The sequence below is a fragment of the Salvelinus fontinalis genome, chromosome 7 (assembly GCF_029448725.1).
Source record: "Salvelinus fontinalis isolate EN_2023a chromosome 7, ASM2944872v1, whole genome shotgun sequence".
NCBI classification, from domain to species: Eukaryota; Metazoa; Chordata; class Actinopteri; order Salmoniformes; family Salmonidae; genus Salvelinus; species Salvelinus fontinalis.
Window position 1 is genome coordinate 57048505 of NC_074671.1, and position 21400 is coordinate 57069904.

Consider the following 21400-nt stretch of genomic DNA (forward strand, 5'->3'; position numbering starts at 1 on the left):
GAGGATGTTAGACTATCATAGAGGTTCATAGTTTCTGACTCACTACGGTCCCTGATCTGTTCAGAGAGCATGTTCATCCTGCACTATAACATGATATGTCCAGACTGTAACACCCTGCCTGGTCAGCTGGCCTGCTCTTCCTTCTCCTGGCCTACATTGCCCCAGTCTTCCTCCTCCGGTTCTTTGGTTCTCACAGGGTGGGTGGACTGCGAGAGCCCCTGGAAACCTGCCTTAGGATGGGGTTTTGTGTCGCTACCCTCGTGGTGTCCTGATGCTCTGGGACCCAGCCTGGGAGGTGGAAGCAGAGGAGGAGTATCCACAACCTCTTAACCAGGCTCCTGGTCCCTGAGACCAGGGCATCCTTCTCAGAGAGCCTATGAAGTGGGGCAGAGTCTGGAGCTTTCCTGGCTCTGGTGAACTGACGACCCGACCCCAGACGCCGACCTCCAGGCCCACCCTGCTCATCAATATAGTCCACCCAAGGGAAGGGGGACTGTTCTCTGGAGAGTAGAGGACTTGGCCACATTCTGACAGAGAGAGAAATATTTATTTATCAATAAACATCCTCATTCCTTCTATAAATTGTTAATCTTAAAGGAAAAAGTGCACTTTTTTTAACAAATCTGTATTTTGGATGCAAATGGCATGTTATAGAAGTGTCCAGACGGGTCACTCTCACTACCTGAAAATGTTAGATTAGGATCTGTATTATCTATTTCATAATTATTATTATTATGTTTATTGATCAGATGTTATGGATTTTACCACATTTTCCATAACTACCAGCGCAAAATGATCAGTAGCGCAACACTTTTCAAAGTCCCAAAAAGTAATAAACAAATCAATGTGTAATATTTTTATGCATTGCTCACCTAATGGAAAGACCTGAGGTAAACAAAACAATGATAATAAATACCTTTGGTATAGCAATAGACAGGCAAGAGGCCTATGGTATGTAAATATGGCATCTGCACTTTCTGCAAGCAAACAAGTGAGGGGGCTGTGCTGATGTCTCCCGAGCCTCCCCAACCCTACCAGGTTGAATGGTCCCCGTAGCCCTGCCAGTGTGGCGAGGTGGAATAGCCCGCACTGGGCTATGCTGGCGAACCGGGGACACCATCTGTAAGGCTGGTGCCATGTACGTCGGCCCGAGGAGACGCACTGGAGGCCAGATGCGTTGGGCCGGCTTCATGACACCCAGCTCGATGCCCAACCTAGCCCGGCCAGTGCGGCAAGGTGGAATAGCCCGCACTGGTCTAAGCACGCGTACTGGGGACACCGTGCGCTTTACCGCATAACGCGGTGTCTGACCAGTACAACGCTCTCTCACTCCACGGTAAGCACGGGGAGTTGGCTCAGGTTTCCTACCCGGCTTTGCCACACTCCGCGTGTGCCCCCCCCAAGAAATGTTTGGGTCTGACACTCGGGCTCCCAACCGCGTCGCCGCGCTGCCTCTTCATACCAGCGCCTCTCTGCCTTCGCTGCCTCCAACTCCGCCTTGGGACGGCGATATTCTCCTGGCTGAACCCAGGGTTCTTTTCCGTCCAGGATCTCTTCCCATGTCCACGAGTCCTGTGTCCTCTGTTGCTGCTGTCGCTGCCCGTTTACACTCCGCTTGTTCCTAGATTGGTGGGTGGTTCTGTAACGGTCGTCGTAATCCTCCTCCTCGGACGAGGAGGAGAGGCGAGAAGGATCAGACCAATATGCGGAGGGGTTTGTGTTCATGATTATTTATTAACCAAATAAACGGAACACTAACGAAACAAAATGACAAAAGAGAAACGACCCGACAAACAGTCCCGTGTGGCACGAATATAGACACGAGATACAACCACCCACAACCACACACGTGAACCCCAGCTGCCTAAGTATGATTCTCAATCAGGGACAACGATTTACAGCTGGCTCTGATTGAGAATCATACCCGGCCGAACACAAACAACCCGACATAGAAAAATAACACATGGACAACTCACCCCAACTCACGCCCTGACCAACCAAATAAATACAAGAAAAAGGAAAAACAGGTCAGGAACGTGACAACCATAGCTTGGGTGTCCAGCAGCTCAATGGCAATCTGCATCTCCAGCCTCTTATACAAAGCTACAATGCTCTTTTGTCATTTATCAGAATCCTCCTCAGGACACAGTCATTAGGGAGGGAGACAAATTATCAAAAACATTTTTTTATGTTATGATCCACATAACAAACTAGAACTCAGAGAGAAAAAAGATTCTAGAACTCAGAGACATAAGATACTAGAACTAGAACTCAGAGAAACATAAGATACTAGAACTAGAACTCAGAAAGAAATAAGATACTAGAACTAGAACTCAGAAAGACATAAGATACTAGAACTAGAACTCAGAGAGACATAATATACTAGAACTAGAACTCAGAGAGACATAAGATACTAGAACTAGAACTCAGAGAGACATAAGATACTAGAACTAGAACTCAGAGAGACATAAGATACTAGAACTAGAACTCAGAGAGACATAATATACTAGAACTAGAACTCAGAGAGACATAAGATACTAGAACTAGAACTCAGAGAGACATAAGATACTAGAACTAGAACTCAGAGAGACATAAGATACTAGAACTAGAACTCAGAAAGACATAAGATACTAGAACTAGAACTCAGATAGACATAAGATACTAAAACTAGAACTCAGAGAGACATAAGATACTAGAACTAGACCTCAGAGAGACATAATATACTAGAACTAGAACTCAGAGAGACATAAGATACTAGAACTAGAACTCAGAGAAACATAATATACTAGAACTAGAACTAGAACTCAGAGAGACATAAGATACTAGAACTAGAACTCAGAGAAACATAAGATACTAGAACTAGAACTCAGAGAGACATAAGATACTAGAACTAGAACTCAGAGAGACATAAGATACTAGAACTAGAACTCAGAGAGACATAAGATACTAGAACTAGAACTCAGAGAAACATAAGATACTAGAACTAGAACTCAGAGAGACATAAGATACTAGAACTAGAACTCAGAGAGACATAAGATACTAAAACTAGAACTCAGAGAGACATAAGATACTAGAACTAGACCTCAGAGAGACATAATATACTAGAACTAGAACTCAGAGAGACATAAGATACTAGAACTAGAACTCAGAGAGACATAAGATACTAGAACTAGAACTCAGAAAGACATAAGATACTAGAACTAGAACTCAGATAGACATAAGATACTAAAACTAGAACTCAGAGAGACATAAGATACTAGAACTAGACCTCAGAGAGACATAATATACTAGAACTAGAACTCAGAGAGACATAAGATACTAGAACTAGAACTCAGAGAAACATAATATACTAGAACTAGAACTAGAACTCAGAGAGACATAAGATACTAGAACTAGAACTCAGAGAAACATAAGATACTAGAACTAGAACTCAGAGAGACATAAGATACTAGAACTAGAACTCAGAGAGACATAAGATACTAGAACTAGAACTCAGAGAGACATAAGATACTAGAACTAGAACTCAGAGAAACATAAGATACTAGAACTAGAACTCAGAGAGACATAAGATACTAGAACTAGAACTCAGAGAGACATAAGATACTAGAACTAGAACTCAGAGAGACATAAGATACTAGAACTAGAACTCAGAGAAACATAAGATACTAGAACTAGAACTCAGAGAGACATAAGATACTAGAACTAGAACTCAGAGAAACATGAGATACTAGAACTAGAACTCAGAGAGACATAAGATACTAGAACTAGAACTCAGAGAGACATAAGATACTAGAACTAGAACTCAGAGAGACATAAGATACTAGAACTAGAACTCAGAGAGACATAAGATACTAGAACTAGAACTCAGAGAGACATAAGATACTAGAACTAGAACTCAGAGAGACATAAGATACTAGAACTAGAACTCAGAGAGACATAAGATACTAGAACTAGAACTCAGAGAAACATAATATACTAGAACTAGAACTAGAACTCAGAGAGACATAAGATACTAGAACTAGAACTCAGAGAGACATAAGATACTAGAACTAGAACTCAGAGAGACATACGATACTAGAACTAGAACTCAGAGAGACATAAGATACTAGAACTAGAACTCAGAGAGACATAAGATACTAGAACTAGAACTCAGAGAGACATAAGATACTAGAACTAGAACTCAGAGAGACTTAAGATACTAGAACTAGAACTCAGAGAAACATAATATACTAGAACTAGAACTCAGAGAGACATAAGATACTAGAACTAGAACTCAGAGAGACATAAGATACTAGAACTTGAACTCAGAGAGACAGAAGATACTAGAACTAGAACTCAGAGAAACATAATATTCTAGACCTCAGCGATCCCAGTCTAAATGGGCATGGAAGGGTAGAAGATAACAACGCCTTGGATTGACTGTCTAAACAAAATGATTGATAATAAATTGGTTATCCAGCTAGCTAGCACTCTACCTTCCCTGATGTGAACCTTGACATTAAAGGTGTTTATGTTGCGATTGGTCATTAGAATGTGCACTAATTCCATCAAGGGCCAATTGCCGATACCCTGTGTGAAAGGTCAGAAGTCACACAACTGAAATCCTCTTCATATCATATTTGCATCAACTTGTTTTTGTGCACCGCCGTGTTCTGAATGGACTAGCAGTATATATCCACGGGCTGCCATGATCAGATTCCATACCTGGACGAAGACAGTTAAAATGATGGCGGGGATGGATGCAGTAACAAATCAATTATTTTGCTGGATGTTGTCTGACAAGGTAAAGACAATGGCAAAGCAGATGGCCCCTCGCAGGCCATGTTGAAGGGAACGGTACAGAAAGGGTTAACGATTTTAGTCAAGACTCGCACACCAGGAAGAGAGCGAGAACACAGAAGAAGGAGTGGAGCTGTGTGTAGAGTATATGAGCGAACACACACACACACACAAACACACACACACACCCATTAAGTGACATCAACAAGGGATCATAGCTTTCACCTGGATTGACCTGGTCAGTCTATGTCATAGAAAGAGCCAGGTGTTCATAATGTTTTGTACACTCAGTGTATATGTGTGTGTTAACACACTCCCACCATGATGCTGGAGATGGAGAACAGCTCAGCCACCAGATAGGCCGGGTAAGTGTACATGAAGACATAGAGCGGTTTGATCTTGAGGACGTTAGCCGTAAAGCGCATAGTGAACGCAGCCACAAAGCAAAACAGAAAGCCGACGGCCAGTCCGCCAATGCTCACCACGAAGACCCTAGCTACGCCCATAAACACATCCACAGACTCCATCTGGCATGTCATCTGGCATGTCATCTGGCATGTCATCTGGCATGTCATCTGGCATGTCATCTGGCATGTCATCTGGCATGTCATCTGGCATGTCATCTGGCATGTCAGCCAAAAAGGTGAACATGTTGTACAGCAGCTGGCCAGAGAGAGAGAGAGAGAGAGATGGAGGAAGAGAGCGTCATCATCAATTATTGACCTTTATTCTATCGGGTACAAAATTCTATCGGTTGAGAAATATGACACTTTATAGTCAGGAATCAAATACCACCCACTGCAAAAAAAAACGACACTTTCACTGACTAAAGGCATCTGAAGCATCTGAGGGATCTGTCTCAGAAAGGTACAGTGTAACCAAAGCCGTCGCTCCTTTTGGTTTACTGTTCCTCCAGTGTTCAGGTCAAACCGTAGTAAAAGTAATAGATGTATCACTGTGGAAGAAGGGTAAAGCTGCTGAACAATTCCACTCAGGGGCTATGTCTTAAGTGTTGAATGGTTTCTTTACCTCCTCTCCTTACCTCCTCTCCTTTCCGCCTCTCCTATCTTCCTTACCATCGATCTGAACGAACATGAAATGTGAAGGCAATATGGTGGAAATATATCCAATTGTTTCAGTTTTTAGTGATCACGAAGCAAAGGAAAGGAGGCAAGGGGGCGTGGAGGAAAGGAAGAATTTAAGGAGCATTGAGACACTGCCAGGGTCTCTCCAGTTTATAGTGAAACTCCTTGTCATGCTGAAACTGCAGCGCAACAAAGACAGCGAGATACCCACAGCCATTCACTCTGGGGAACAGGGAACAGCATGACAACCATCCATGGAAATACACGCTTTGTAACTGTACGCCTGAGACTACTGAAGCTACAAGCTTAGACCACTGCGCCACTCGGGAGGCCCGACCCTAATATCTTTAGACACCGCAAACATAGCTAACGGGTCCATCACAGAGATGATGGAGGCAAACAACAGGTTCTCCTGCAGATCGGTGTCCTTCAACCAGAATGCCTGCAGATGACATAGAGAGACAGGCCAATGCCAATGCTGTTCACAGGGTGCACACCACGGCATAGCACAACACCGTTCCCACGTTCTCTAAGAAGGTCCGGGTGGGCAGGAAGTAGCTGTCGTTGAGGACGATGAGGGGCAGCATGTAGAGGAAAAAGATGATGGGGCTGAGCTAAGAAGGTCCGGGTGGGCAGGAAGTAGCTGTCGTTGAGGACGATGAGGGGCAGCATGTAGAGGAAAAAGACGATGGGGCTGAGCTAAGAAGGTCCGGGTGGGCAGGAAGTAGCTGTCGTTGAGGACGATGAGGGGCAGCATGTAGAGGAAAAAGACGATGGGGCTGAGGACCGCAGGGGGCTCCTCCTTGAATGAGTGCACGCCAAGAGTGTGCTAAGCTGTCATCAAGGCAAAGGTTGGCTACTTTGAAGAATCTAAACTCTAATATCTATTTTGATTTGTTTATCACTTTTTTGGTTACCACATGATTCCATATGTGTTATTTCATAGTTTTGATGTCTTCACTATTATTCTACAATGTAGAAAATAGTACAAATAAAGAAAAACCCTTGAATGAGTAGGTTTGTCCAAACTTACAGTACCAGTCAAAAGGTATGTCCATCCAATGGAATGTCAAAATGAAAAAGAAATGGCATCACATAATTATGCACAATAAAGTTGCCGTTCTAACATTATCGCTGACCTATCAAATGTTGATATAACTTTTGTCCATCCAATTTAATGTCAATTTGAACAAACAAAAATTGCATGACATAATTATGCACAATAAAGTTGCCTTTCTAACATTATTGCTTCCATGTCTGTCACTCTGTATTAACATATGAAAGACTACAAGGTTACTTTAGAAGGTGCTCCCCACCTAAGTTTATTAGCTTTCTAGTGATGTAGGCTAGCTCAGAAAGCACAGGAGCTTGGCTGAATACAAAAACACTAATTCATTGAGTTCATTTTACTGAAGAAGATGTTTGTACTATTCAAATCATATTGTTTGTCAGGTTTAAAGGAAAATAATTACACCATAATACATTATTGATGTTTCAATGATAAATCACAGAAGGCTTCCAAAAGGGTTCTTCGGCTGTTCCTAGTAGAACCCTTTTTGGTTCCAGGTCAAACCCTTTTGGAAAGCGTACTACATGGAACCCAAAATGGTTCTACCTTGAACCAAAAATGGTTCTTCAAAGGGGGCTTCTATGGGGACAGCCGAAGAGCCCTTTTAGATTCTAAATCAGTGTTCACCAAGCCTTGTACACCCAACAGTACACATTTTTATTGTAACCCTGGACCAACACACCTCATTCAACTCATTGAGGGCTTGATGATTAGTTAACAGGTTGAAGCAGGTCAACTAATCATCAAGCCCTCATTGAGTTGAATGAGGTGTGCTGGTCCAGGGTTCAATAAAAATGTGTACTGTTGGGTGTACTCGAGTACCAGGGTTGGGAAACACTGCTCTAGATAGTACATTTTCTTTTAAGAGAATAGAGACCACACAAATGTGAAAGCTGCGACTGCAAATTGTGGCCACATGATGGTAGTACAGCTTAATCTAACTGTGAACTGAAGAAGAAGAACGCATACTTAATCAATAAGGCCCAAGGGGGTGTGATATATGTCCAATATACCACAGCGAAGGGCTGTTCTTACGCACGACGCAACGTGGAGTATACTGGTATATCGGCCATATATCACAAACCCCCAAGGTTCCTTATTGCTATTATAAACTGATTAGCAATGTAATTAGAGAAGTGAAAATACATGTTTTGTCACACCGTGATATACCAATGCTTTCAGCCAATCAGCATTCAGGGCTCAAACCACCCAGCTTGTAATAGTAATAACCAGTGATATGCTTAGATAATGACAAATGATAACATTTGAAAGTACTATAATAATGACTGTCTATGCAGGGCAGGAACATAATGCTGGACCATGCCTTACTGGAGCCAAAATGTTGCAAAGATAGTCTTAAAACAAGGATTTAGCCTTCCTACAGGATTTAGCCAGGATTCATCACAGGCCTGACTGAGCTTTATTGACACAGCATCTCTCAAACACAAGAGAGTGACACCATTTTTATTTGAGACAGATAACTTTTATAATAATAATGATAATTCTAATAATAATGTATGCCATTTAACGGACGCTTTTATCCATGTAAGTGTATTTGTATCAGTTCAATCATAGCATAGACTCATATCTTGATTATATTCTGTAGCCTGATTTTCCCAATGTCATTGACTTCTGTTTTGAATCTAAATATAGTTCTTCATCATGCCTTTTATTGGTCATTCCAAAATCTAATTCGATTTTTCCCAGGACACTGTACAAAGATTCCCAGGACACTATCATGATTTACTGAAAATAGATTTGTCTTCAATAAAGTTGTGTCCTTCTGAATGTGCCTCAGACTCAAGTAAGGGGAGGTTCCTTTGATGAAGTTGCAACGTCACATGATACAATGTAGCAGAGAGGCGAGGCGAGATCACACTGCGGACTGCACAGACAGGCTGGAAACAAATGTAACAAGCGAGCGTCAACACCAACGGCTGTCTCTTTCCCACCAAATGAATTGTCATCAAACGTCGTAGAAAGGTTTGTGTCTTCATCTTGAAATGCAGTTATCTGGTTAGTTAAAGAGGCAGGAAAAGTCGCCATGAGAAGGTTAGCATAATAGCTAATTTGCTCATTAATTCTTTACACCTCCTTGCAAAAAAGCTTCAACTTCAAAGTTGTAGTCTTCTCTGTATAGTCAGTTATCACCCATATGCTTTTTATTTATTGCGGTCTAAAGCTAGTTATTGCCTGTGATACGTTTAGGTATGAACACCACCTGCAATTTAGGCTAGTCGTCTTATTTTCACGTAATGTTTTCATATGGGAAGAGAGGAGCGAGCAGAGGATGCGCACTGCATCCAATGACCAAGACATACGGGTCTTTTAATGTCGATGGACATTGTATTCTTTCCTAGGCATCCTATGTATTATTTTTTATGACTGTATCTGCAGTCAGGCTGTGAAGTTATATCCGTAGCCCACTGAGTCCCTGTCTCATTGTTCATCCACTTAAACACTCTTGGTCCATGATAAACCATATTCTAGTATTTTATTAAATAATCTATTACCATGAAATTCTCTCAGCTAACATTCATTATCAACATGACGGGTTCTTGGCGTTACCAGAGCAGCATTGTACAGTCAAATCTATGACGACTGTGTTTTGTGTTGGCTGATCTTGAATGGTGGAGTTAAGGGGGTTCTAGTTACTGAAAGTGGAAGTGGTGGGTTATATAAGCCTGTTGGCAGAGTGGTGGTGCGGTTGACAGCCCTTTCCTACGAGCCTCAGTTCGTTCCACATGGCTAAAATGAAAACAAACGGTGCCATGTGTCAGCTATACAGATGGGTGCATTATTGAACACTCTCAGCATCATCATCCTCACCTCCTCCTGTGCAGTCTTCTACCAACGCTTTAACTGGAACTCTGTTTTCTTGTAAGATTACTATTGAATTTATTTTATACATTTATGTGTGTGTTATCAGTATCAACACAGCCACTGTAATTGTATTGTAAGTCATCCCGTTGTGACACAGGCTGAAGTGGACAGTGAGCGTCCAGAAGAGTTCGTTATGAACCGGTGAAACCTCATCAATGTGATTTATCACCATTCATCCTAGGCAGTGTTATCTCTGACCTGGAACTGAGAGTGTAAATTGTGTATATGCATGGCTCCCTTGTAAAATAGACCTTGGTCTCAATGGGACTCAGCAACAGGCCTATCTACACAGGCGCCTATCACAACAGCTTGTTGAAATCCCTGAGAATACCAGGAGGCTGGTGGCACCTTAATTGGGGAGGATGGGCTCATAGTACTGGCTGGAACATGATCAATGGAAGGGTATCAAATTCATCAAATGCATGGTTGCCATGTGTTTGATACCAGTCCATTTACTCCATTCCAGCCATTATAATGAGCTGTCCTCCCCTCAGTAGCCTCCTGTGCTGAGAACCCAGTGTCTCTGTCCCATCACATCACTCAACTGTTTGTTGGCACCGTATACCCACCGTATACCCTAGTATATTTTGCACAACTCTTGACCTCAGCCCATAGTACACTATATAGGGAATAGGGTGCATTTCAGTTCACTAGGGAATAGGTTGTCGTTTCGGACACAGTCTTTGTACTGCTGGATTAGCTCTGTCTCACATGGACCAAAGTGGAGATAATGTGTTAGTGGTGATATGATAAGAACAACTGATGAACAAGAACTTGACCAAGTGAAAAATGGCATCAGTTTGAGAGGCATACTTCAGTGTGTAACCGATGTGAAATGGCTAGCTAGGTAGTGGTGGTGCGCGCTAGCAGCCTTTCAGTCGGTGACGTCACTTGCTCTGAAATCTTGATGTAGTGGTTCCCCTTGCTCTGCAAGGGCCGCGGCTTTTGTGGAGTGATGGGTAACGATGCTTTGTGGGTGACTGTTGTTGATGTGTGCAGAGGGTCCCTGGTTCGCGCCCGGGTCGGGGCGAGGGGACGTACTAAAGTTAAACTGTTACAAGTGCATGGCCAGAGGCGACTGCCCTTAGCTGCCTTTGCTGTGTGCTAGTTTGCGTGCATAATCCCATTAGCATGTTTTACTAATAATTCATTCAACTTTTGTAGTCCTATTTATTCCATAATGATTCTCAAAGAGCTTTAAAGAAAGAAAAAAAAGACACCAGTCATGAGATGGACAGTTATTAGAGGGTTGGGAAAGTCCATGGCTTGAGTGGTTATCTGAATTAATGATCACTATCTGATTTGTAGTGAAGACTAGAGTGGAGTGAGGTCGTAAAGGCAGACTCAGTCAGTGGTTTCCTGGTAGGAGCCATCAGAGCCAAGGTCAATGGGAGGGGACATGCTTATTGATTGAGAGGAAGCTTAAGAATTACGACCAGGCATCCTGAAAGACCAGGAACCGTTTGTGAGACTACTCCCAGTTGGCTTGACTAGGCTATTGCTCACATGATTCTACAGTGATTTGTAAACAACTACAGTACTAAGTTGGGCACTGTAGTTTTGCGATTCACTATAGTAGCTAGCTACCTCTCGCGCGCGCATACAGACCCTGAGACCACTGTGTATGTACTGTATGTAACCATGTATGGGGGAGTGCTGTGACTCAGCGATGGGATTTTTCTCCCACTGGGCTCAGAGGGCAACCAGGAGCCTGTTGATTCATCCTACACACACACACACACACACACTCTCTCTCTCTCTCTCTCTCTCTCTCTCTCTCTCTCTCTCTCTCTCTCTCGCTCTCGCTCTCGCTCTCGCTCTCGCTCTCGCTCTCGCTCTCGCTCTCGCTCTCGCTCTCGCTCTCGCTCTCGCTCTCGCTCTCGCTCTCGCTCTCGCTCTCGCTCTCGCTCTCGCTCTCGCTCTCGCTCTCTCGCTCGCTCGCTCGCTCTCTCTCAACAAACAACACTCACTGTGTAAACAAGCTCAGAGAAGACACTTAAGATTCATATCAGTATTAAACACAGTGAATCTGACACGCACACAGCCAGTTGAATGCTCTGCCTACTCTGTTGCTCTTATAAGCCAATAATAGCTTCCCACATAAACACACGCTCAATCCTGCAACACACTACACTCAACTCCTCTGCACTCTCATGTCGTCATACACTCTTCTCCAACACACACATTGACACACTTTATATGGTTGCTATCTTACTAATTACTCTGCTATAATAATCATGTATTTTTTTTCTCCGGAGCCTTTGTCATAAAAGTCTGCTAGTAAAACTCTCCTTTCTCTTTCATTAATTTACTTATGAGCGACATTGTAAATCCTGCTACTTGGTGGCTAGCCGGTGCCTCAGACAGCAATAGCTAATCTGCCTCGCTGCATTGCCTTGCCTGTCTATGCTGTTTTACACTGAAATCCATTAGACCTGAACCAAAGTTGTTGTTTTGGGGATCTGCGCTGACAGGTATGTAGTCAAGTAGTGGCGGGTGCTATCCCGAGTCCACTGTCTCTGGCTGTGTCTCAAATGACACCCTGTACCCTAAGATGTGCACTACTTTTGACCAGTGCCCATAATGCTCTCCCAAATCACTGAGGAGGTTCTGGAGCAGGGTTTAGGATGGGAACAGTGACACCTCTCCCCTTCATTCCCTTCCTCGTCTGGACAAAGCCCGTCTGGGTCCTGTCAGCCCAGTTTGTCACGAAGCATCCACAGTCCCATCTCTCCCTGTCCCACTCTGTCCCTTCCTGTCCCTCTCCCTGTGTATTTCTGCTGGTGAACAGTGTCAGCCAGAGAGAAGACAGGACCTTATCAGTCTGCTTCTCTTAGCTACTGCAGGAGTAAGGAGGGAGTGAAATAGAGAGGGAGAGGGAGGGCGAAGGAGGCAAAAAGTACGAGAGCAAGCGAGGAAGGGATGAAGAAAGTGGGAGGGAGAGAGATGGGGGAGAGTGTAAGCAGGGATGATGACGCTGCTGCGTGTGGGTTTGTTTACATGCTGCTCTGCTGTGAGGAGACCGCATCCACAGCCAGGCCCTATAGACGAGGAACCAAGCTCAGCTGTTAGGAGCAGAGATGTACTAGTCTGTCTGTACAGCTGTGACATGCAGCCGGATATGGATTAGCCCTTCTACAGGCCTGCACTGTGCTGTGTCACTCGCCACCATGCTGCTTCATTTACTAGCTGCTATGCTAATGCTACTATCTACAGGCTGCCTGTAGCATTCACTGGATAAAGGTAGGGATTTTTGAGGAGATTTTAAATATAGTCTATGTATTGTATCTGATTTATGTGCTGACTGGACTTGAGCCTTTTTGCAAAGATTACTACTTAGCATCCCTTCTTATGCTCTGTAGAATTAGGCACTACTCTAACCCCCTATGGTGGTTTTGGCTGGGGTGAGGCGCTCAGATGGGCCGTTGACAGGGAATAAATAATACCCAGAGTCCTCTGCATGCTGTTCTAAACGGCCGCCTTCGTCGGCTGTAATGAGTGAGTCCTCTTCAGACTGCCTATGAAGGAGGAATCTAATGGCAGAAACATGCATTTATCATAGTGTGGGTTTATCTATTGATTAAATAGGAAAACAGCTCCTTGCTGCTCTGTGGCAATGTTTATCTAGTCTTTGTTGCCGTGTTCAGTGTTTGTCTGTTAACTCCCACTGGTGAGATTATGGGCCTAGCTTCTCGGCTACGCCAACATTGGGTTGAATCGGACGGGTTAGCGCTGAACAGTAACAAAAGCCTACACTCACTGGGTCCCCACGACCAGGCTTGAAGAACACTGGTCAATGCCAACATTCAATAACGTGACTAATGCCAGTGATCTGAAGATATTTTTAGACTGTCAGTTAAATTGGGGATGTGTTTCTTCCTTAAAGTAGACTCAGCGAAATGACGTTGCCGCAAGCAGAACGGGAGATATTGAGATGGGTGAGATGTAACACTTCGCTGTCTCACACTGTATCTTCGAATGTGCACGAGTTTGCTTCACGCTGTGAACAGTGTGGTAGCCAGGGAACCCAAAACAGTGGAGAAGTATGTGAACCCTGTGCAATTACCTGGATTTCTGCTCACATAATGTGAGTTTGCTACTCACATGAAGCATTGCCTGACGTGAACCAATTGTTGACTTGCGTAAAGCTGGAAAGGGTTACAAAAGTATCTCTAAAAGCCTTGATGTTCATCAGTCCACAGTAAGACAAATTGTCTATAAATGGAGAAAGTTCAGAACTGTTGCTACTCTCCCTAGAAGTGGCCGTCCTGCAAAGATGACCGCAAGAGCACAGCACAGAATGCTCAATGAGGTTAAGAAGAATCCTAATGTCAACTAAAAACTTAGATATCTCTGGAACATGCTAACATCTCTATTGAAGAGTCTACAATAGGTAAAACACTAAACAAGAATGGTGTTCATGGGAGGACACCACGGAAGAAGCCACTGCTGTCCAAAAATACATTGCTGCATGTCTGAAGTCCACAAAATAGCACCTGGATGTTCCACAGCTATTCGGTGGATAGATTAAAATGAAGTTGAGTTGTTTGGAAGGAACACGCAACACCATGTGTGTAGAAAAAAGGCACAGTAAACCAACATCAAAACCTCATCCCAACTGTAAAGTATGGTGGCGGGAGCATTATGGTTTGGGCTGCTTTTCTGCCTCAGGGCCTGGACAGCTTGCTATCATCGACGGAAAAATGAATTCCCATTTTGCAGTAGAATGTAAGGCTGTCTGCCAATTAAAGCTCAACAGAAGTTGGGAGATGCAGCAGGACAACGAAGTCCAAAATTCCTCCTGACCGTCGTGCAGGTCTGATCCGCAACTACAGAAAACGTTTGGTTATTGCTGCTAAAGGAGGATCAACCAGTTATTAAATCCTAGATACTCCTACATACTTTTCCCACCCTGCACTGTAAATGTTTACACGGTGTGTTCAATAAAGACATGAAAATGTATAATTGTTTGTGTTATTAGATTAAGCAGACTGTGTTTGTCTATTGTTGTGACTTAGATGGAAGATCAGATCAAAAATTTATGACCAATTTATGCAGAAATCCAGGTAATTCCAAAGGGTTCACATACTTTTTCTTGCCATTTTGAAACGTTGCAGCCTTATTCTAAAATGGATGAAATGTTTTTTTGTACTGGGCTCTGTAGCGCCATACGAACGATCAGATGCCGAGCAGTTGCCATACCAGGCGCTGATGCAACCGGTCAGGATGATTTCGATGGTGCAGCTGTAGAACTTTGAGGATCTGGGGACCCATGCCAAATATTTTCAGTCTCCTGAGGGGGAAAAGGTTTTGTCGTGCCCTCTTCACAACTGTCTTGGTGTGTTTGGACCATAATAGTTCCTTGGTGATGTGGACACCAAGGAACTTGAAACTCTCGACCCGCTCCACTTCAGCCCCGTTGATGTTAATGCGGCCTGTTCGGCCCGCCTTTTCCTGTAGTCCCCGATCAGCTCCACTGTTCTTGGGGCCCTTAAATGCTGCAGACATTTTTTGGTACCCTTCCCCAGATCTGTGCCTGGACACAATCCTGTCTCGGAGCTTTACCAATAATTCCTTTCGACCTGGTTTGGTTTTTGCTCTGACCTGCACTGTCAACTGTGGGACCTTTTTTTATATAGACAGATGTGTCTTTCCAAATCATGTCCAATCATTTGAATTTACTGCAGGTGGACTCCAAGTTGTAGAAACATCTCAAGGATGATCAATGGAAACAGGATGCACCAGAGTTCAATTTCCAGTCTCATAGCAAGGATGCACCAGAGCTCAATTTCCAGTCTCATAGCAAGGATGCACCAGAGCTCAATTTCCAGTCTCATAGCAAAGGGTCTGAATACTTATGTAAATAAGGTATTTTTATTTTATTCTAAAAACCTGTTTTGACTGTCATTATAGGGTATTGCGTGTAGATTGAGGTGGAAAAAATAATTTTATCCATTTTAGAACAAGGCTATAACGTAACAATGTGGAAAAAGTCGAGGTCCTGAATACTTTCCGAATGCGCTGTAACATTCACTGAGCTCCCATCCGTATACAATAACGGTCATTCTTGTTTCAGTTTGTAAAAGTTTGTCACGTCCAGCTCACCCCATTGAGTTAGGCATTTAGGATAAAATCAAAAGAGACAGACGTTTAATCATAATAGTTCAGAGCATTTCCATAGTAATGGATTTACGCTGGAAAAAATGTATACCAAACAAAAACCATTGATTTCAACATTTAACAAATGTTAGAATTGTATGCACAAAGACTACTTTTTAACAATTTAACACAGAAAATTTTACAACACATTTACAGGATGAACTGTGCAGGTACAAAACTTGGTAACAGAATAAAACTGAGGGAGAGTTTACCCTAATTCTGTTACCAAACCTTGCAGCTGCTGTTTTAAATCATTATATTCATTTATTTACTGTGTAAATTGTTCAAAGTAGTCATTGTGCATAGATTTGTATGATTTGTTAAACTTTGAAGTCAATGTTTTTTGTTTGGCATACATTTTTAAAGTGAAAAATTGGGGTCCCTACCTGGCCTGCGCCCAAATGTAGGCATATAAATGTGTCCATTTGCGGATCTGATTGGCTTAATGCACCACAACTAATGAACTGTGGAGCTTCTCAGCGTAATGTTTATTTCACAACAAACAGAAAGCAAACAAAGTCTGTTTTTACATCCATTGAGAATTCTAATCGTTCCTCAATGTATTTGAAAAATCTTTTCCATCTCTCCCTTTCAGTAACCGCTCAGTGTGAAAGGGAAAAATGTCATGTTCTGATCCAGTGGAAACTTCATGAAATAGACCTCCTGATTACTTCTTATCAGTGCGTGACTTGGACTGAAATGCGTTCAGTAACTCATTTTGGGTTCTGGTACTGTTCATATTTAGGTGCAAGAGCTCCACAATACTTTTGAGCTAATATTCTGTAAGAGGAACAGGAGCTCAAGCAGTAGAACATTTGAGGTGTCGGTACTCAGCTTCAGTGAGCTTTTGCCCAAGTCCTGCTTCTTATCCCTTGCACAAGTCGCCTACAGCTGTGTCTGTCCCGAGCTCACTGGTTGGGGAAACTCTGACAGCCCAGAATATTACATTCAATGTTGCTAGCAGCGCAAGCTTTGGGTCAGACTCAAGTTAATAGTTGATACAATGTTTCAAGTTCGTTGCAGACGTTGTAGCCACTGTGATTTATAGGATATATATTTTTATCAGGATATTTTCTACCTGCAGGCTGCAATGTTTTTATTTGTTGGCTTTATGTAGGCTATTTTTACATAGTTGCAATGGCAGTAAATTTATAGGCGTTTCATTTAGATTTGAATAGAATCTTGATTAATCACATGACAATGATTTTGAGATATGAAGACGTTATTCAATTGGTTGAAAGAAAAGACTACTTTCGGTCGACAATATATATATTTTTCTCCCGAGGACAGCCCTAACACACACCGTGACAAAAACACACACACACACTCCTATTGTGTGTGGAGAGGGTGGTCCGGCGGCTCCAGTCCATTGATCAGTGTCTCTGACTGATGATGCAGGGACCATCTGGACTGAGATATGCAGGACTGCTTCTGAAATAGAAGGAAGCAGACACAGCACTGCCTCAGTAGAGCTTCAAACTAGCACACACACACACACCTACGTGCACACTTGGCAGGCACACACATACCTTCAAAAAGCGAGTTCTCACTTTGAAGAGTGTTATGTGGGGCCAGGCCATGGCAGAGACAGAATATCAGATGTGAAGGTTAAATTGTGAAAATGTCTCCTCTTCTGGTTGCCATCATGTGTTGTTGCATGCCTCACTACCTCTGACTGTGACTTGGCAGTCCTGTAGCCTCGGTCACTGTCAAACTCAATGCACAGATACAGATCATAGCTACTCTGCTGTATACTCCGCTATATACAGCTAGGGGAAGTGGAGCAAATACTGAAATATTCTTCCTTTTAGTTTTTCTGACATGTTATCTCCTGCTCTGGTCAGATCCAGTCTGTTGCTCCTCTCTGACTGGACCAGTTGGCTTCCCCTCCCTCTGGGAAAGGAAAGGGGATACATAGTCAGTTGCACAACTGTTGCCCTTAATCGAGTTGCCCGGGGAGCAGTTGTTGTTTAACTGCCTTGCTCGAGGGCAGAACAGAAAATGTTTCCACTTTGCCAGCTCAGGGACTCGAACCAGCAACCTTTCAGTTACTGGCCCAACGCTCTTAACCACAAGGCTACCTGCCACTCTCTGCCTTCAACACTGACAGTAAGTACACCTGCACACATCTCAGGCACTTTGTTATTGTGTATATGAGGATGCTGTTGGGATGTGGCATCCTAACATGACCCTGAGAGAAGGCTGGTGACTGGAGAGCGAGAGAAATGGAAAGGGGGGGCAAGTACACCCTGAGCTGTTGAACAGTCCCCTCACGTCAGTCCCTACCTCTCCCTGACATGAACAAGGCCTTGATTTGTAAGTAAGGCTTACAGAGCCTACTGTAGGAACTAGGCAGCTAGTCTGGAGGGCTACTCTCACTACTGTAGGAACTAGGCAGCTAGTCTGGAGGGCTGCTCTCACTACTGTAGGAACTAGGCAGCTAGACTGGAGGGCTGATCTCACTACTGTAGGAACTAGGCAGCTAGTCTGGAGGGCTGCTCTCACTACTGTAGGAACTAGGCAGCTAGTCTGGAGGGCTACTCTCACTACTGTAGAAACTAGGCAGCTAGTCTGGAGGGCTGCTCTCACTACTGTAGGAACTAGGCAGCTAGTCTGGAGGGCTGCTCTCACTACTGTAGGAACTAGGCAGCTAGTCTGGAGGGCTACTCTCACTACTGTAGGAACTAGGCAGCTAGTCTGGAGGGCTACTCTCACTACTGTAGGAACTAGGCAGCTAGTCTGGAGGGCTACTCTCACTACTGTAGGAACTAGGCAGCTAGTCTGGAGGGCTACTCTCACTACTGTAGGAACTAGGCAGCTAGTCTGGAGGGCTGATCTCACTACTGTAGGAACTAGGCAGCTAGTCTGGAGGGCTGCTCTCACTACTGTAGGAACTAGGCAGCTAGTCTGGAGGGCTACTCTCACTACTGTAGGAACTAGGCAGATAGTCTGGAGGGCTGATCTCACTACTGTAGGAACTAGGCAGCTAGTCTGGAGGGCTACTCTCACTACTGTAGAAACTAGGCAGCTAGTCTGGAGGGCTGCTCTCACTACTGTAGGAACTAGGCAGCTAGTCTGGAGGGCTGCTCTCACTACTGTAGGAACTAGGCAGCTAGTCTGGAGGGCTACTCTCACTACTGTAGGAACTAGGCAGCTAGTCTGGAGGGCTACTCTCACTACTGTAGGAACTAGGCAGCTAGTCTGGAGGGCTACTCTCACTACTGTAGGAACTAGGCAGCTAGTCTGGAGGGCTACTCTCACTACTGTAGGAACTAGGCAGCTAGTCTGGAGGGCTGATCTCACTACTGTAGGAACTAGGCAGCTAGTCTGGAGGGCTACTCACTACTGTAGGAACTAGGCAGCTAGTCTGGAGGGCTACTCTCACTACTGTAGGAACTAGGCAGCTAGTCTGGAGGGCTACTCTCACTACTGTAGGAACTAGGCAGCTAGTCTGGATGGCTGCTCTCACTACTGTAGGAACTAGGCAGCCAGTTTAGTCTGGAGTAGAGGTCGACCGATCATGATTTTTCAACTCCGATACCGATTCTTGGAGAACCAAAAAAAGATTAATCGGACTATTTTTTATATATATATATATATATATATATATATATATATATATATATATATATAAAAATAAATAAATGTATATAATTTTTTTTAAATAATATATATTTGTAATAATGACCATTACAACTACTGAATGAACACTTATTTTCACTTAATATAATACATAAAACCAATTTAGTCTCAAATAAATAATAGTGTTCAATTTGGTTTAAATAATGCAAAAACAGTGTTGGAGAAGAAAGTAAAAGTGCAATATGTGCCATGTAAAAAAAAAAAAGCTAGCATTTAACTTCCTTGCTCAGAACATGAGAATATATGAAAGCTGGTGGTTCCTTTTTAACATGAGTCTCAATATTCCCAGGTAAGACGTTTTAGGTTGTAGTTATTATAGGAATTATAGGACTATTTCTCTCAATACCATTGTTGTTTTCCATGTACCTTTGACTATTGGATGTTCTTATAGGTACTATAGTATTGCCAGCCAATCTCGTGAGTTGATAGACTTGAAGTCATAAACAGCGCAATGCTTGAAGCACAGCGAAGAGCTGCTGGCAAATGCAGGAAAGTGCTGTTTGAATGAATGCTTACGAGCCTGCTGCTGCCTACCACCGCTCAGTCAGACCGCTCTATCAAATCAGACTTAATTATAATAAACACACAGAAATATGAGCCTTAGTTTCCGGATTTGACCATGTTAATGACCTATCATTTCGGTTTCAGTGAAATATGGAACCGTTCCGTATTTTATCTAACGGGTGGTATCCCTAAGTCTAAATATTGCTGTTACATTGCACAACCTTCAATGTTATGTCATAATTATGTACAATTCTGGCAAATTAATTACGGTCTTTGTTAGGAAGAAATGGTCTTCACACAGTTCGCAACGAGCCAGGTGGCCCAAACTGCTGCATATACCATGACTCTGCTTGCACAGAACGCAAGAGAAGTGACACAATTTCCCTAGTTAAAAGAAATTCATGTTAGCAGGCAATATTAACTAAATATGCAGGTTTAAAAATATATACTTGTGTATTGATTTTAAGAAAGGCATTGATGTTTATAGTTAGGTACACAATGGTGCCACGAAAGTACTTTTTTTCGTGAATGCGCTTGTTAAATCATCACCCATTTGTTGAAGTAGGCAGTGATTCGATGATAAATGAACAGGCACCGCATCAATTATATTCAACGCAGCACAAGCTAGTTAACTACACATGGTTGATGATATTACTAGGTTAACTAGTGTTTATGTTAAGATTGATTGTTTTTTTTATAAGATAAGTTTAATGCTAGCTAGCAACTTACCTTGGCTCCTTGCTGCACTCGCGTAACAGGTAGTCAGCCTGCCACACAGTCTCCTCGTGGAGTGCAATGTAATCGGCCATAATCAACGTCCAAAAATGCCGATTACCGATTTGTTATGAAAACTTGAAATCGGCCCTAATTAATCAGCCATTCCGATTTAATCGGTCGACCTCTAGTCTGGAGGGCAACACTAACTACTATAGGAACTAGGTAGCCAGTCTAGTCAGGAGGGCAGCTCTAACTACTCTACATCATACAAATGGTGAAGGTGAAGAATATGTAAGACTTTTTGCACCTACAAATTCATCTGGATATTTATTCAGGAAATAAATGGCAGGGAAGTCTAAGATTTTAGAGATAATATTTTGATAGAGATTGGCTATTAAATTATATGATGAATCCAGTGCTATTTGACCGTGATACAGGGCTTACTCACATCACCTCATTTAGACAGATAAAATAAGCACTGTTAGTGTCAAAAGAGATTTTTATTTTTTTAATGAATGTACTCTGTTTGCTCTCCAGCAGTGTTTACCTTCTCCATAGTCAT

General features: G+C 43.0%; 1 protein-coding gene and 1 pseudogene across 12 annotated transcripts in view; one reads left to right on the plus strand and one right to left on the minus strand.

The window, feature by feature from the left end:
• Window positions 1–5271: 5271 nt before the first annotated feature.
• LOC129860099 (sodium/hydrogen exchanger 2-like) lies at window positions 5272–21400 on the minus strand (annotated as a pseudogene).
• The window catches only part of LOC129859819 (inositol polyphosphate-4-phosphatase type I A-like), a 39796-nt gene continuing 27159 nt past the window's right edge, over window positions 8764–21400 (plus strand). For 5 of the 12 annotated variants that reach the window (XM_055929954.1, XM_055929961.1, XM_055929959.1 and 2 more), the window contains exon 1: window positions 8765–8916. The gene's annotated coding sequence lies outside the window, so the exon portion shown is untranslated. Of the gene's footprint in view, window positions 8917–12799; window positions 13060–21400 lie in introns of those variants that run through there. The other 7 variants (XM_055929947.1, XM_055929950.1, XM_055929951.1 and 4 more) reach the window with 3 other exon arrangements.